This window comes from Ambystoma mexicanum, chromosome 1q, assembly GCF_040938575.1.
Source record: "Ambystoma mexicanum isolate Mex_15411 chromosome 1q, UKY_AmexF1_1, whole genome shotgun sequence".
Classification (NCBI taxonomy): domain Eukaryota; kingdom Metazoa; phylum Chordata; class Amphibia; order Caudata; family Ambystomatidae; genus Ambystoma; species Ambystoma mexicanum.
In genome coordinates, this window is record NC_090922.1 from 332,850,896 (window position 1) to 332,865,322 (window position 14,427).

Here is a 14,427-nt window from a genome sequence, read left to right on the forward strand (position 1 = left end):
AAAGTGGTTATTTCATTGAATGCGGGCGGTAAGACCGGCCCTGATTTTGCCGGCACGACAAATTCACCCAAAAGGTCCTTCTGAGAGAAGGCCATCATCAGGGAATCAGACGGGAAGCATAAATCTATTGCAGTATTTACCTCACCCTCCACCTTTTCAGTTAGATTTTGAACTTCCCGCCCGCCATTAGATACCACTTTTGTTAAAACACTTAAAGACGGGCATTCTTGGTAGAATTTCCGAATATCCGGCATATTGGATATCAATCTGGAACGTGATACGTTCCTGCGTGGAGTGCTCGGTTATGCTATTAGCACGTTTGGGATTAACCAGTACAGTGTCAAAATCATCATTTCTAGGCCTTTTGGTGGCATGCCTGTGCATAAGGTAAACATTTACTCAACTTAGTGGAGGAATTCCCAACAATTCACTAGGATCAACCACGGCTAGCCACTTACACAATGAATTTGTACACAAAACAAGTCAACACTTGTAATCAAGCCTCACCCCTCGCCACTCACCCGCTCTAGCAGCTAAAACAACCCTTTTGAAATCCCTAACACATATGCACGCACATGAAAGCGCAGGTGTTACTCCTAATGTAGAGTTGTTGGGAGAAGGCAAACTGGGGGAGGCACAGCCAAATAGTCACGTGACAACGGTTAGACACAACGGGAAGCTAAGTCTTCACAATAAATTCGAAGTACAGGGTATAGCAACCGCTTACTTACTCATATCAACCTGCTAAACTTCAAAGAAAACATAAATTTTCAATTGAGTCAACCCAGCCAACCCAGCCTCACCAGCGAACAGCCAACAGTACTTTCTGTACTTCCTTGGGTGCGCGCGCAGGATGCGCAGGAAGCAGAGTATTTGACTATTCCTGGATGGCGGGTTAAGGACGTCACGTGATCAAAGGGTCAGGATTGTACAGTGAGAACAGAAAAAGGACTTAATATACAATGCCAAAAAGGGGCGGTTCTACAGACTACACAAACTACACACCCTACATAGCATACACAGTACATGCACGAACCTACAAAGTGCTTGTGTTAGCACAACAGTTTTCAAAAAATGTTCGTTTGTATTTACTTTCTTAAAGGACCAGCAGGCTTTTAGTCCAAAAGCGGTGCAGCATTCTAAAACATCCTCCTGCTCGATTTTCTTTCACTTTTCAAACGTGGAGAGCAGAGAGCAGAGATTCCAAACGGCCAACAGTACTTCCAGTACACATTTTCTGAGCGCATGTTCCAAACAGAGCGCTTTCATCCCACTAACATAATTTTGTGGTGGTGCTGGTCTACAATGCATTGGCACAACTATTACTGACACTAAAGTTATAACAATCACCCCCATTCCAGAGGGTGGACATGGTCGGTAATGACCTAGCAGCCAGATCCTGGGGCAAGGATGTGGCCCGTTACTGTCCATGTCTGCTACCCAGAAATGGGGTGATAGCAATTTGTTTTACGGCTGGTGGGCTCTGCGTGTTTAGCATGAGCCCAATCTCCAATAAAAAAATCAGGACGGCTGCCGCCATAGGAAAGGGAACTTAGTCCCTTTCCATGGCAGCAGCGGGCGGAAGGAGCACCGGGACGGGAGCAAAAAGCTAAGTGGTGAGGGAGGAAGGGGGAAGGGAGCTGGATGCGGGTGGGGAAGCAATGGGTTAGAGGCTCCCTGTTTCCTTCCCAGAATCAAGGAAGCTCCACCCAGGGAAAGGCCTTGTGTGGTTGGAAACTGCAGGCGGTACACTGGGTGTTCGGGCCCGCATTTTCAGCCACCCGATTGTCTGAGGACCCTTATACCAGGTGCGAATATGATATTCACTGATGTAGCTTCATAATGCAGTGATATAAAACTCAACGCTTGGCAGAGATCAATGTGTAGGCATGCACACCAGCGCAAAGGATCAGTTGAAAAATGTGAGAAAGGACGTATTGCATGAGGGTGAACTTCCTTGCTATGCCAGATGAGCAGGTTTGTCTGTACAGAGTCAGTATTGAATTTATGATATCTTTATTATACCTGATGAAGAAGGATTTGGAGATAAACATCAACATTACAACAGTAACACCTTTAGTAAAAGAGCTTTCAATGGTACATTTCTGCACCACAGGATTATTTCAGGAACTGCTGCAATGGTGGATGTGGTGTCACAACCTGCATTCTGTAGGATTCTGGAAGTTCACCTGACTGCTACAATGAGGCCTCTGCAACAGTTCATATATGTTCCATATACCATAGGGAGGGCAAAAGCAGGATTTACTCTATTAACAAATTCCCTAAACTTGTCGATGCGATCAATTGCACATGAGCCACGTGCACACACAAACGCACAATACCATCCCAAAAACACACACACAGACACTTGGAGAGAGGGCACTCTGACTGAAAAATACAAGTGCCTTACCTCCAGCATAGATTTTCATGCTGGCGATGATGCTACGGATTGCTTGAAATCGCCACCTGGTAACATCAGGCGGATTTCATAAGAAGCCATGGTAAATGCCTCCTGTGTTCATTAATTGAGGGAGGCATTTACACTTTTCCACCAGCATTGTGCAAAAGTGTACGGTAAAGCAAATTTACATATGTCTCAGTCCTCACTGTTTCCATTAAATGGTGGAAATGAGGAACATTACAGATGGGAGACCTTTTGCACCTAAGTGCAAATGGAGGCTGTCCCCTCCGGGCAATGTCATCTTTAATACAACATGCCTCACCTTGTCTGTGGTATAGGGGCGGCTCGTCCATGGGGGTGGGAGGAGCGGAGCTCCACCAACAATGAGACTCCCCACCATATCCACGAGTAACAGGAAAATCCTGTCACTCATGGTGGGGCTGCGCTGAATGTGCAGCACGGAGCGCTCTAAGGAGCCATCCCTATTGCACATGCTCAGTGCCGGCCATCTCGGGCCAGCACTTAAAAGCCAATAAACGTGGCTGAAAAGGATGCGTGGGGGCATTAAGAAAGAAACACCCCCAGGTATCCTTTTCTTAACACCCAGCCCTGTGTCCTGTCCCTCAAACAGACTAGGGTGGGGTCAGACTTTGTAGACCCCACCCCAGTCTGTGCAAGAGATAGGAAAGGGGGCACGGAGCTGAGGGAGGGTCAGGGGTCACATCCTACCAGCCTCTGAGAATTGACCCTCCTCCAGTGAGGAGGGTCCAGTGAGGAGGGTCAATGCTCAGAGGTTGGGAACTTGGAGGACAACGAAACAGTGATGTCACTGTCCCACCTACATCTGGGCACTTAAGCAAGAGACACACAAACAAGTTTGGTTTTGTTTCTCTTTTCCCAAGTTCCTGAACATGTGTGACGCTCAAGTAACATTACTATATGTGTTGAAAACAACACAGTACTTAACAGACGGACGAGGAGACATGAGGGCACTTGCTGGGACCAGAAGGAAGTAGCAGTCGCTGCTGGGACACGATAAGTGATTTCTTTTCTTTTTTTGTAATGCCCTTTCTAATTACTTTATCAGGCACACCCAGCCTTGTAATTAACAACGGTGTGCCGTTGTTCATTAGCATGCAAAATAATCAAAAAAGCATTCATTTTTTTTGCTTTAGGCCCTCTGCTGTGAGCCTTCCTTTGAGCTGTGATTTCGGTAGGATGACCCTACCAAAATCGCAGCTCATAGGAATTCTGGGGTGGCCAACGCCGGGTCCTGCGTTCTGCAGACCCCCCTCTCCGGGAATGCAGAAGTCCCAACGATGCTCCGGGCTGTGGAGGGGGTCTGCAGGATGAGAGACGACCTTTCCAATGCTCATACTTATGTGTGAAGCAAAGTTTGAACACTGGGCAGCAGAGTGGGCTCTGGCCCTCTACGTTGGTGTTGTTGTATGATGGTGTCTTCATTGTGCATCGGTTAATGTTGCATTTCTTTGGCTTCATAAGTTGTGTGCTGCTTGTTAAATTCATTTAGGTGCGACGTTTCTGGTGGCGGGCATTCACACACGCATTGTGCTTTCGATTTGTTTTGCATGCGCACTGTTACGCTGTTCTGTCCTCATGCATGTGTTTATTGGTGGTTCTCTGGTGTACTTGGCAGCTGCTTTGGCCGCTGATATGTTGCATGCTATCTTGGTTGCAACTATCTGCATTTGTTTGCTCCAGGTAGAAGTGGTCTCTGCTCACTGTATGTAATCCTGTATTCAGATGACACGTTGACTTGTAAGGTGCACTGTATTATGTGGGATTGCTGTTGTGATACACACTGCACAGCAATTCCTTCCATACATGTGAACATTTTTTGGTGTTTCACAGCGTTGGTTGTTAGTCTTCTACGCCTGTTTTCTCAATGCAGGCCGTCCAAATTCATGTGCAACTTGTATGGGTGTGGCTTAGTGGATGGCTTTGCGCTTCCCATACCTTTTCGGCACATGCAGCCACATTGTAAATACACTCAAATTGCATGTTAGAACTACGAGTCGCCTATAGTTTTAAATATATTTTGAGCCAGAATTACCTAGATCCAGGGCCATTTTAACAGTTTTGGGGGCCCGGGGCACAGACAGCCTTGGGCCCCCCCCCGAAACCCATGTTGCCCCCAAAACCCATGTCCTACGCCCCCCCCGCGACATGACACCCATGCCCCCTCCATATCTCAAGTCTAATTCAACAGATACTCCTCTAGGCTTTAAATGGATTATCTAGTTGTTAATAAAATATACAATTAAACAAACTTCACATATCTCACTGTCGCAGTGTTTTGAAAGTTAATGGCTTAATTGGAGTTGGAAACCCGCTACTGGTGTAATAAAAATGGCTTAACCAGGTCTGCCTTCAGCTGCTCGATTTGCAAGCACTGTGTGTGTCCTTTACCAAAGTCCTGTTAAAACCAAGCATTGGCAAAGCCAACAGTTTTGGCTTGTGTATAAGTATTAGGCATTTGCCAGGCACTGCTATTAGATGCCGAGGTAGTACCTCAGAGGTACTCACACCATTTTGCACCTGCTACCATCAATGACCAGTTAATACCATTCCAGCTGTGCCTGGCAAGTGTCTTTCCCATGCCTACTAAAAATCTCAAACTGTTGGCATTGCCAATGCTTGTCTTTCTAAGCCATTAAGCACGTGCAAAATGACAGCACAGGGCAGTTGCAATAAGCATAGTGTGATCCTGTGGACTCATCCTTTCATAAAGGCATTTTGGGCTGAGGGTGGGAGGGTACAGAGGCTCCAACACTGCTGACATTTTCTAACATCAGCAGATCATTTGCATATCTTTGGTATTTAACAAATGTGACGTACAAACTGTTCTGACAAATAGCATAATGGTGCCGATAGCGATACTATCTTTATACACAAAACGGGTTTCGCCCGAAATTCCAAGGAGCACTTTGAAATGTGAAATCTAATGTTATGTTAGTTTAATGTTAATGCATTCCACTTATCACTTTAATGGCTTAAATTACTGCCCATGCAGTAGAGTGTGGATCTGTATAGACAACATTCGGCAAACGATCGGAGAAAAATCAACAAGCAGTAAGATTTACACAGAAATATTGGTAGAGAAGGGTGTGGACAGCTGCGATGAGCGGGCACGTTGATAGTTCACAGGTGATCCTAAGGGCCACTGTGGGGCGGTAGGACCGTTATGATAGCATGCTTCTGTAATGCGAGGTGGACAGCAGGGAGTGAGTGCTTGGGCAAAAGAGCAGGCATTAGCGCCTGTTTGAGTGTGGTTAATTGCACTCGGCAGTAATGCCGGAAGTGAAGAGAGGTAGAGGTGGGGTAGGTAGTGGGGTACACGCCGCAGTCTCGGGGGCCCGATTGGGTACGCTAAGCAGAGGAAGGTGGCCTGTAAGGTATGGGGACACACTACGGTCAGGGAAGGCCGTGGACACAGCAGTGATATTAGCTAAGTGAGGCACTGCAATTAATGTAAGCAGGTACAATGAGCAAGGTGTAATTACTGCAGACTGCACTCTCCCATCCTGTGGTTGTGGTCCAACCCCGCTGAATGCAAAGCCCAGGCAATCATTCTGTGGTCCAGCCCTACAGAATGCAAGGTGCCAGTCCCGCAGACTGTCATTCTGTGGCCCATCTGCACAGAATGCAAGGTGCCAGACGAGTCCCCCAACCCTGCACACTGCAAGGTGCCAGTCTCCAACCCTGAAGAATGCAAGGCCCCAGTCCCCCATTCTGTGTTCCAACCCTGCAGAATGCAAGGTGCCAGTCCCAGCCCTGCAAAGCGGCCGTCCCCAATCTGTCATTCGTTTGTTAACCCCGCCGAATGTAAGGTGCCAGTCTTGTGACCCCGCAGAATGTAGTGCGCCAGTCCCTCATGCCCCCCGTGCCCTCTCAGGCAAGGGCCCACAAGAATACCCTGCAGATACCAAACACACTCCCTACCACAGAACCAGTGCCCGCCCTCAGGCATCATTAAAAACACAGCTCGGCGCAAATTACGTGTCACTGGAGCGCCCGCAGCCGCAGTCATTTCAAACACCGCCCGGCACAAAGGGCGCGTCCGCTCACGCAAGACACGAAAACCAAAGGGGGAATATAGATGGGCACGAACGCATACTTACCAACATTCTGTGACCAAAAAGATGTAGGATTTTTCAAATTACATCACAGGCAAATGCAAAACATGCATTGTTGGTACCATTGAACCATTCTAAAATACACAACCCATCAAACAGCACAACATGGAAAGATGTTCAAATGTTAAAAATGTATAATCTGAATGTTAAGTTAACACCAAATTCAATTACCTAACTTCACAGAAGGTAATCACACAAAGCTGGCAGTTTGACACTGCTCTGTACCAGCAGCTGGGGCACTACATATTTATTCCTGCAGTGCAAGTTGAACACTGAATGACATGGAGACTGACCCCACTCAGTCTGATAGGCAGATGTTACGATGGGCTGTGCGAGTGCTTAGGAGTGACCACCCCATTACTCAAGCCCATCTCCATGACGAGGCGGGGGTGGGGTCGCATGAACTGTAAGTGCGCCCATCCTAAGAAGGATGTGTTGCCGTGTGCCCCCACGAACCAGTGGCAGCAGCCAGCACATCTGGAGAGCGAAACTGGGTGTTGATGCCCCCGGGGCTTTTGAGTTTTATTTCACAATATCTTCAGATTGCATTCCAGGGTGGAGTGGCGCCGCACACCCTGCTTCTTAGCTTCGTGTATTCAATCTCCGCTTATGTCATGGTGGCTGTTTATATAGTACCCTCACTGCCCGGGAGCCGTTTCAAAGCGCTGAGTTGGGAAGGGTCAGAGACCGGAGGGCAGGCATGAGTCGCCGTGAAATGGAAGGAAGGAGGCACCATATTTGGTGAGGGAGAAAGAGGGTGAATGACTTTTCGAACCTGGCAACTGTAATTGTGCATTCCAAGTGAACAAGTGCCACATAAAACTTCAGAAATGCTGTTAAAAGCTACCCGTTTTTTCAATGTTCCCATTTGGGCATCTTTTATTGAATCTGAAAGACGGGCAAGTGTAGATGGTGGCCATGTCATGACCAGAGTTCTGTCCTTCGGCTTCAACTGCAGCCTTTGTTTCGGGAGAGCGCATCCAGGACAAGTGCGCCGGCAGCGGGGCTCCTTTTGGCTTACTGCACAGAAACCCAGACTAATTTAAAAGTGGAAAAGGTAGCTTTAATGTGACAGGCCAAAGCTTACAATTAAACGCTTACCTGGCTCAATGGCCTTACAAACTAAAGACATATTTCAAACAACCAATTAAATAATTAAACATTCACATTTTTTACCCAACAATTAAATAATTAATTAAAGCCCTTTCCTCCCTAACTATCCCTTGGACCCTACCATCTCCTTACCCCTTTTCCAGGCGTCCCGCTTTCTCCCCGGGGCCATGCCCCTCCAGACTCAATATCTGTTCCCCCGTGGTGGCCGATTGTGCAAACAGCGCCAGCCCATCCTTTCCCATGTCATTCCCCCATTGTGCTTCCTTCCCCCCACATCAAAACGGGCCATGCCCCCGGCACCAGAAAAACCCTCCACCCGAGGTGTTCTTTCTGCCCCACCCCCCCAACAATTTTCCTACCTCCAACTCCTCAACCAATCTCCCAGCCAAGAGCTAAAGTCCGCCAGATAATGATTGTTCCCCAAAAACCGGAAAGTTTATCCATCCTCTCTACATCTCATCAATCCTTCCTAAACCATCTCCTTTTGGTCCAAAACCTGTACTGCAACCAATGTACAAAATTCTACCATCTCTCTGTTTATCCCCTTCCTTGCACGCTCCAACGGACCCTCATTTCTCGCTCCCCTCCCACTCTCTGTGGCAAACACTTAGTCCCCACTACAGTTGCTTGAGGCCACACTTGTCGGACCCATAACAAAAAACCATATCATTTTCCCCACCAAGAGTAATCCCCCCCATCTGGAGGCCCATAGCTTTCCCTCAACCCAGCCAACATAGGAAGCAACTAATCCCAGCCCAGCCCCCCAAACCCGGACCATCTTACCACATCTTTATAGTTGCACCCCAGTTGCCTGCCAACAACCCTTTTCTCAGCTTCTTTCCCCGCCCACTTAACCCTACAATGTCCCAAAAACCAGATTTTTGACATCTGACCGGACCTCCTAGCAGCATCTGAAAAAGAAATTACAAAATCACTTACAGATCAACAACATCCTGATAAATGCAACACTCCTGCTACCTACTGAAAAACTTCTATAAAGACATTCCGTTTGCCCCGGTCCCTGCCATACCGTTTGTATCTCCCTTACTCCCAGCGTCCCAACCCTTTCACCTACTCCTCTTAATAGCCCAGCCTGCTACCTTCAGATGCTGCACCCCTCCTAAATGAATGAGTTCCAACCTCCTAACCTTTCCCACACCACTAGTAACACCTCCTCAGTACCCTACCCTTTCTGGCCATCTCCTTAACCCTCTCCGGAAACACAGCGCCCTCCGCCCTCACTCCTCCTACCCAGGGGGGCTGTTCCGCACCCCACTCCAGCCTCCTCAAATGATGGGGACCTCTCCCTCCTTCTCCCACCTACACTCTTCTGCAGGTCTTTACCCCCGTTTCCCCTCTGCCCTGTCACCCCCTTCTGTGCCCCCTTCTCCGCCCCCACCGTGGTTCTCTTGACCCACCTCTTTTTGAGCACTCCTAGCTTCCCCTCGGCTATCATTTACTCCCTCCCTCACTGTCTCCCCACCCGAAATCATTGCTCCCCCGGACGCCCTCCCATCTATCTCCCCCCTCATCTTCCTGCCCCTGGATTCCCAAACCTCCCCTCTCCCAGATGCGGGGGTGCAAGCCACCACTGCCGCGAGAGCCCCATCTGCCGCTGCTCTACGCTGTGGCCTACCACCACTTACCTCCCCCTTCCCGTGACCTCCCCCACTGCCCCTTCCAACTGGGCCCTAGATGCCCTACTAATTATTTCCAGGGCCTCCCTCAGAGCCCTAGCATCAATCAGACCCTTCTTGCTGGCTCCCTGGCCCACCATCGTGCACCAATAATCTGGTTGTGCACTATAATATGCCCCTTGAAAGTTAAACTAGTTAGCCTAAACTCCCGAGCCAAAATCTACCCGTGGACTTATACCCCAATTGACACACTACTATCTTTGAACAGAGTTAACTAAGCACTAATAAAACCCACTGGTAATATGTACTATTCTCAAAAATTATTATTATTTTTTTTTTTATTAATCTTTTTTAATTTTTTTATATTTTCTTATTTTTACCCCCCCTAAATACTGCCCTAGCCCTTGAAACCCCCTACCCTGGCAAATACATTGCCACAGGAAAAAGAAAGCCCCAAAAACCAGCAGCCCAACTAACAATGGGGCCGAGAAGCGTCCGTGTCACACTGCCCCCTGGCGGCGTGTAAGCACCACCGCACTTGACTGAACAGAAATGGCGCGGTCCCTTTAATAGGAGCGCAATGCCCCCTCCGTCACGCGACGGCTACCGCATACAGATTCCCCTCACCCAGACGAGAACCAACACGGGACCCGGCGCTCCACCAAAGAATGCCACCCACAACAACCAGTGGAAGAGAGGCGCCGAACCTAAATGCCCATAAACCTGACCGCTCCCCCTACCGGAACGCGTTCCCCGGCACCTTTCCTAACCCCACACCCTGCAGCAAACTGAAAAAATGCCACGACAGAAGGAACCCTACACCCGACCACGGATAACGCTGGGACCGAAGCCTGATACAGTAAGAGGGGGTACCTTATCTAAGGTACCCCCGGCTATAAACAATAATATTATAAAATTAAAATATACTTTACTAACTCTACCTAACCTCCCCGAATATGCTAAACAACTATCCCTCTCACCTACTCTACTCTGCAGCACTGAAGACCCAGCTACTTCAGGGAAGGCTCGGGAGCAGGCGACAGGACTGACAATCACCAAGTCCAACCGTCGCCTGCCTCCCGAACCTTCCCTGGCCCTTAAATACCCTGGGGAGGCGCTCTGCCCCCCACGGCCACTCGCTGGCCGTGTGCAGTGCCAAAAACCTCCCCGGGGGAAACGCTTCGCGTTCCCCTCGGGGCCCCCCTTTTCCAAACGGGCTGCTCGACTCCGGAAACTTGCGAAACCTAGCAAGTGCATTCTGTTGGGTGGGCTCACTCCGTAAATGAAATTGTTGGGATCTGCTGGTGACCTACTTAGGCGAGTAAAGGTACGTGCTAGAGACACTTGCCGCCTCCACCCCGCCAAAATAGGGCTCCCGCTCCTCAGAGCCTAACGGGAGATCTCTCCGGGACCATTTTCACAGCTGCTGCCGTCTCTGAAGCGCTGTGTGTGTGGCTAGAAAGAGTGTCTGCGCGTCCTTGCCAGCTGTTTTCACACTTCTTTGTTTATTGCATCGCCCTGCTAATGGGCAGCAGTTTGAGTCAATGGCTGCAGCACTCACTTCCCATTTTGGGCCTTGATGGATGGACCTGCTCCCATTTCCAGCTCCAATGTGTCCGCAGCGTGTAATTTGCCATCAGCCTGTCTCCACCGTAAGAGTGGAACCAGTAGTCCACCGACCACCGTGAGTATTTTGGATACTATGGGGACAGGAGTAGGGAGGTGGGGGGGAGCTGGCTCTCTGCCCCTCGTTGCCTGTGAGTGCTATTAGATCCGCCATAAGCATTCTGACAGCTGTAGTACCCTCGGAGTGCAGACTAAATGAGTGCTTTACATGTACTCTCACTGCGAGGTCCTGCACCAAGGGGCTAACATGTCCTCCAAGCCCAAAGTACTTGCCCCTTTCATATGGATGGGTTCTGCCCATTCAAGGAACAGGCGTGAGATGTCCAGGGTCCAACGTACACAAATGAGGCAAGTCCCGTTGAACTGAAGGGGAAGCCATGTTAAAAGGATGGGACAAGCCATGTTAAAAGGATGGAATAAGTCACAATAAAATTAAAGACGATAGTCCTGATTGAATGATGGGCAAATGAATTGCTATGATTGGCAAAAAAACTGTTTACATGATGGTGCAGGTCGTGCTAACATGTGTGAGGCCTGACCTGTTTACATGATGGCACAGACATTGGTGAAATGCACAAGCCCAATCCTGCCATAATAACTGCAACATGTAACGCTGACATGACTAACCTCAGTCCTCTTTAAATGCATGAAGCCAGTTCCGTTTAGGTGATGAGACGGTCCCTGTGGAAATTCATAAGGCCAGTCCTGTGTAAATGATGCGACAAGCCTTCTTGAAATGATGCAATCATTGGCACTTAAACAAGACTGGCTTCCTACATTTACGCAGGACGGGCCTCCTGCATTTACACAGGACGGGCTACCTGCCTTTAAACAGGACTGGCCTCCTGCATTTAAACAGGGATGGCCTCCTACATTTAAACGGGACTGGCCTCCTGCATTTAAATAGGACTGGCCTCCTGAATTTGAATATGATTTGTCACATCCTTTCAAGTCCTAGAAAGAGCGGGGCAGCCCTGTGTAAACGAACAGCCCCTGGCCAATGAGACCAGTCCCGTTTAAACAGAGGGGCCTAGATTGGCATCGAGTCCAATCGGCGATATTTTCATTGGCAAAATATTCTCATAGCTGTATTTGCTACCATAGTATGGTGGGGCGATGACAGAGCTGCCTGGGAACCCTGAAACAACTGCCTTGCACCCAATTTCCCATTATTTTTCACATAATACAGCCCTTTCTGTACCCTCTCCATGTGTGTCACTGTGGGTGGTGGGCACCAAAAGTACCCGCATGATGCCACACACACAAAGACTAGTTATTTTGAGGGTTCTATGTTCATTTTCGATAGGTTTTTAGCAGATTTTCTTCTAGAAAAAACCCATCAACATTTTCCCCCAACCCTAACTGAACTCTATTCCTGACTCCCCTAAACCCCTTATATAGCCTTCCCCACACCCCCTATGTTTTTCGATGTTTTTGTTTCTCGATCAAAACATTTGTCAAAAACCCATCGAAAAAATGACTTTCGATAAATGAATGTTGTACCCTTTCTAGACCCGAAGGACACGCCAGAAAGCGTCCATCTTCTTGGGGCTGCAGCTTTACAGCGAGTTCTTCATGGCGCCGAGGAGAATGGAGCAGAGTTTGGGAAATGGGAGCTTCTCCAACCAGTGGGGCTGCCTGGGGCTTACAAGTTGGTATTGGTAAGGAGGTCTGGAAACACTGCACCTGTTGGTGGGGTGGGGGGCAGTGGGGCACTTGTGGCACACCTTTGGGGAGCCCACCCCAGACAAAACGTGAACCCACAAAGGACAAATGGAACCCACTTATTCTGAATCCATGGACGGGGTCGCGCCTCATGCAGCTTGTGATGAGAATTCACACTAAGTCCCACCGCATTTAATATGAAGGACTTTGCAGAGATGGGGGTCACCCCTGGATTCTCTCGACTCCATACCCCCCGGGCAGCTCTTACCTCTGGGGCAGTCGTCGCCAGCGCAGCCAGCACCAGCACCATGCCAGGGACAGGGCTGCTGCCTTGGGATCCATCCTGGCCGTGGGGGGAAAAGGGGGTGCTTCTCCAGAGAGCTCAGGCCTGCAGTGAGGAGCTGTTCATGCAGGGAAGGGCTCTGCTCGTCACCTGACTGGATGCGGCCTCCTAGGCCTTTAAATGACCCCGGCCCTGCCTCCCTTTCATGTACAACACACGGGGCTGCCCTGGCCCCGGTGAACCCCAGCGGCATGTCCAGCAGTGCATGTGTTTGCACGGCTCAGAAGCCCTCGCCCTGGGGGGTTGGAGGGGCAGGATATCCTGAGCGTGTGCCGGGAGGCTGGTCTCGGAAACTCGTTCCCCTCATCCCAGGGCATAGGCCAGGGGCAGGAGAAGTCCAGCAAATACTACAACTGTTGCCACTGTGTCCATCCATTCATCCATCCGTCCCTCCATTCGACCATCCTTCCATCTGCCTTGTCACCCATTGACTCACCGTCGTCCTCGTCCCGAGCCGGCCCTCGGAAGCCTACAGCACACGCTGCCTGCTGCTGCTGCTGGCCGAAGGTGAGGAGGCTGCAAGCTGCGCAGCAGTGCACTGCGCACTCCAGCCCAGTGGGCTGGCACGTGCCGTTATTCCCTGGGGGTGGGAGTTGGGGGAGGGGAACCCACAAGCAAGAGTTGTTGTCAACAACTCTTGCTCGTGGTCCTGCGTCGTTCTCCTCCCCCTCCCCCACTGTTGTTGTTCAGAATGAATGATCAGGGAATCGGAACCACGGCCCGGCGGCGCGGGTCCGTGCCTGCTTCACAGAATAGATCAGAGTCAAGATTCAGCCAGGAACAGGGGCCGTGGCTGCAGGCATGCTGAAAAAAAAATAATAATAAAAAAAAAATGCACACAACTCAACTTGCTTCTGGGGGCCCCCTCCGCGGCCATGTCCCTGCCTAGATGCAAATACATCGTATTTCTAATTCACCATGTGCATGACCATTTTGCACGAGGGCAGGCTCACAATGTGCATCTCGCATGTTGCTAATGGTTTCACATTTATTTGTGAATCACTACAACGTAGATATGTGGAGGGTCTGGTTGTAGATCTCCTCATGATATCACCCGTTCCCACTTCAGCCGGACACGCCATCTTCTGAGGCCTCTTCCTCTGATCTCTGCTCTGGCTCTCCTACTGAGTACGTAGGCGAGGTACTGAGCCAGGTCTAACACCTTGCTGTCAGAATTCAGCACACCACTATCAATTACACTTTAAGCTGGAATGTTACAAATAACCCCAGGAAAGACAACTTTCAAATAATAGGTAGGAGCAATGAAGCACCTATTAAAGGAATTGACTGAAGGGCACCACCAGGAGTGGAGCCTGCGGCTTAATTTGACTCAACACGGGAAACCTCACCCGGCCCGGACACGGAAAGGATTGACAGATTGATAGCTCTTTCTCGATTCTGTGGGTGTTGGTGCATGGCCGTTCTTAGTTGGTGGAGCGATTTGTCTGGTTAATTCCGATAACGAACGAGACTCCTCCATGCTAA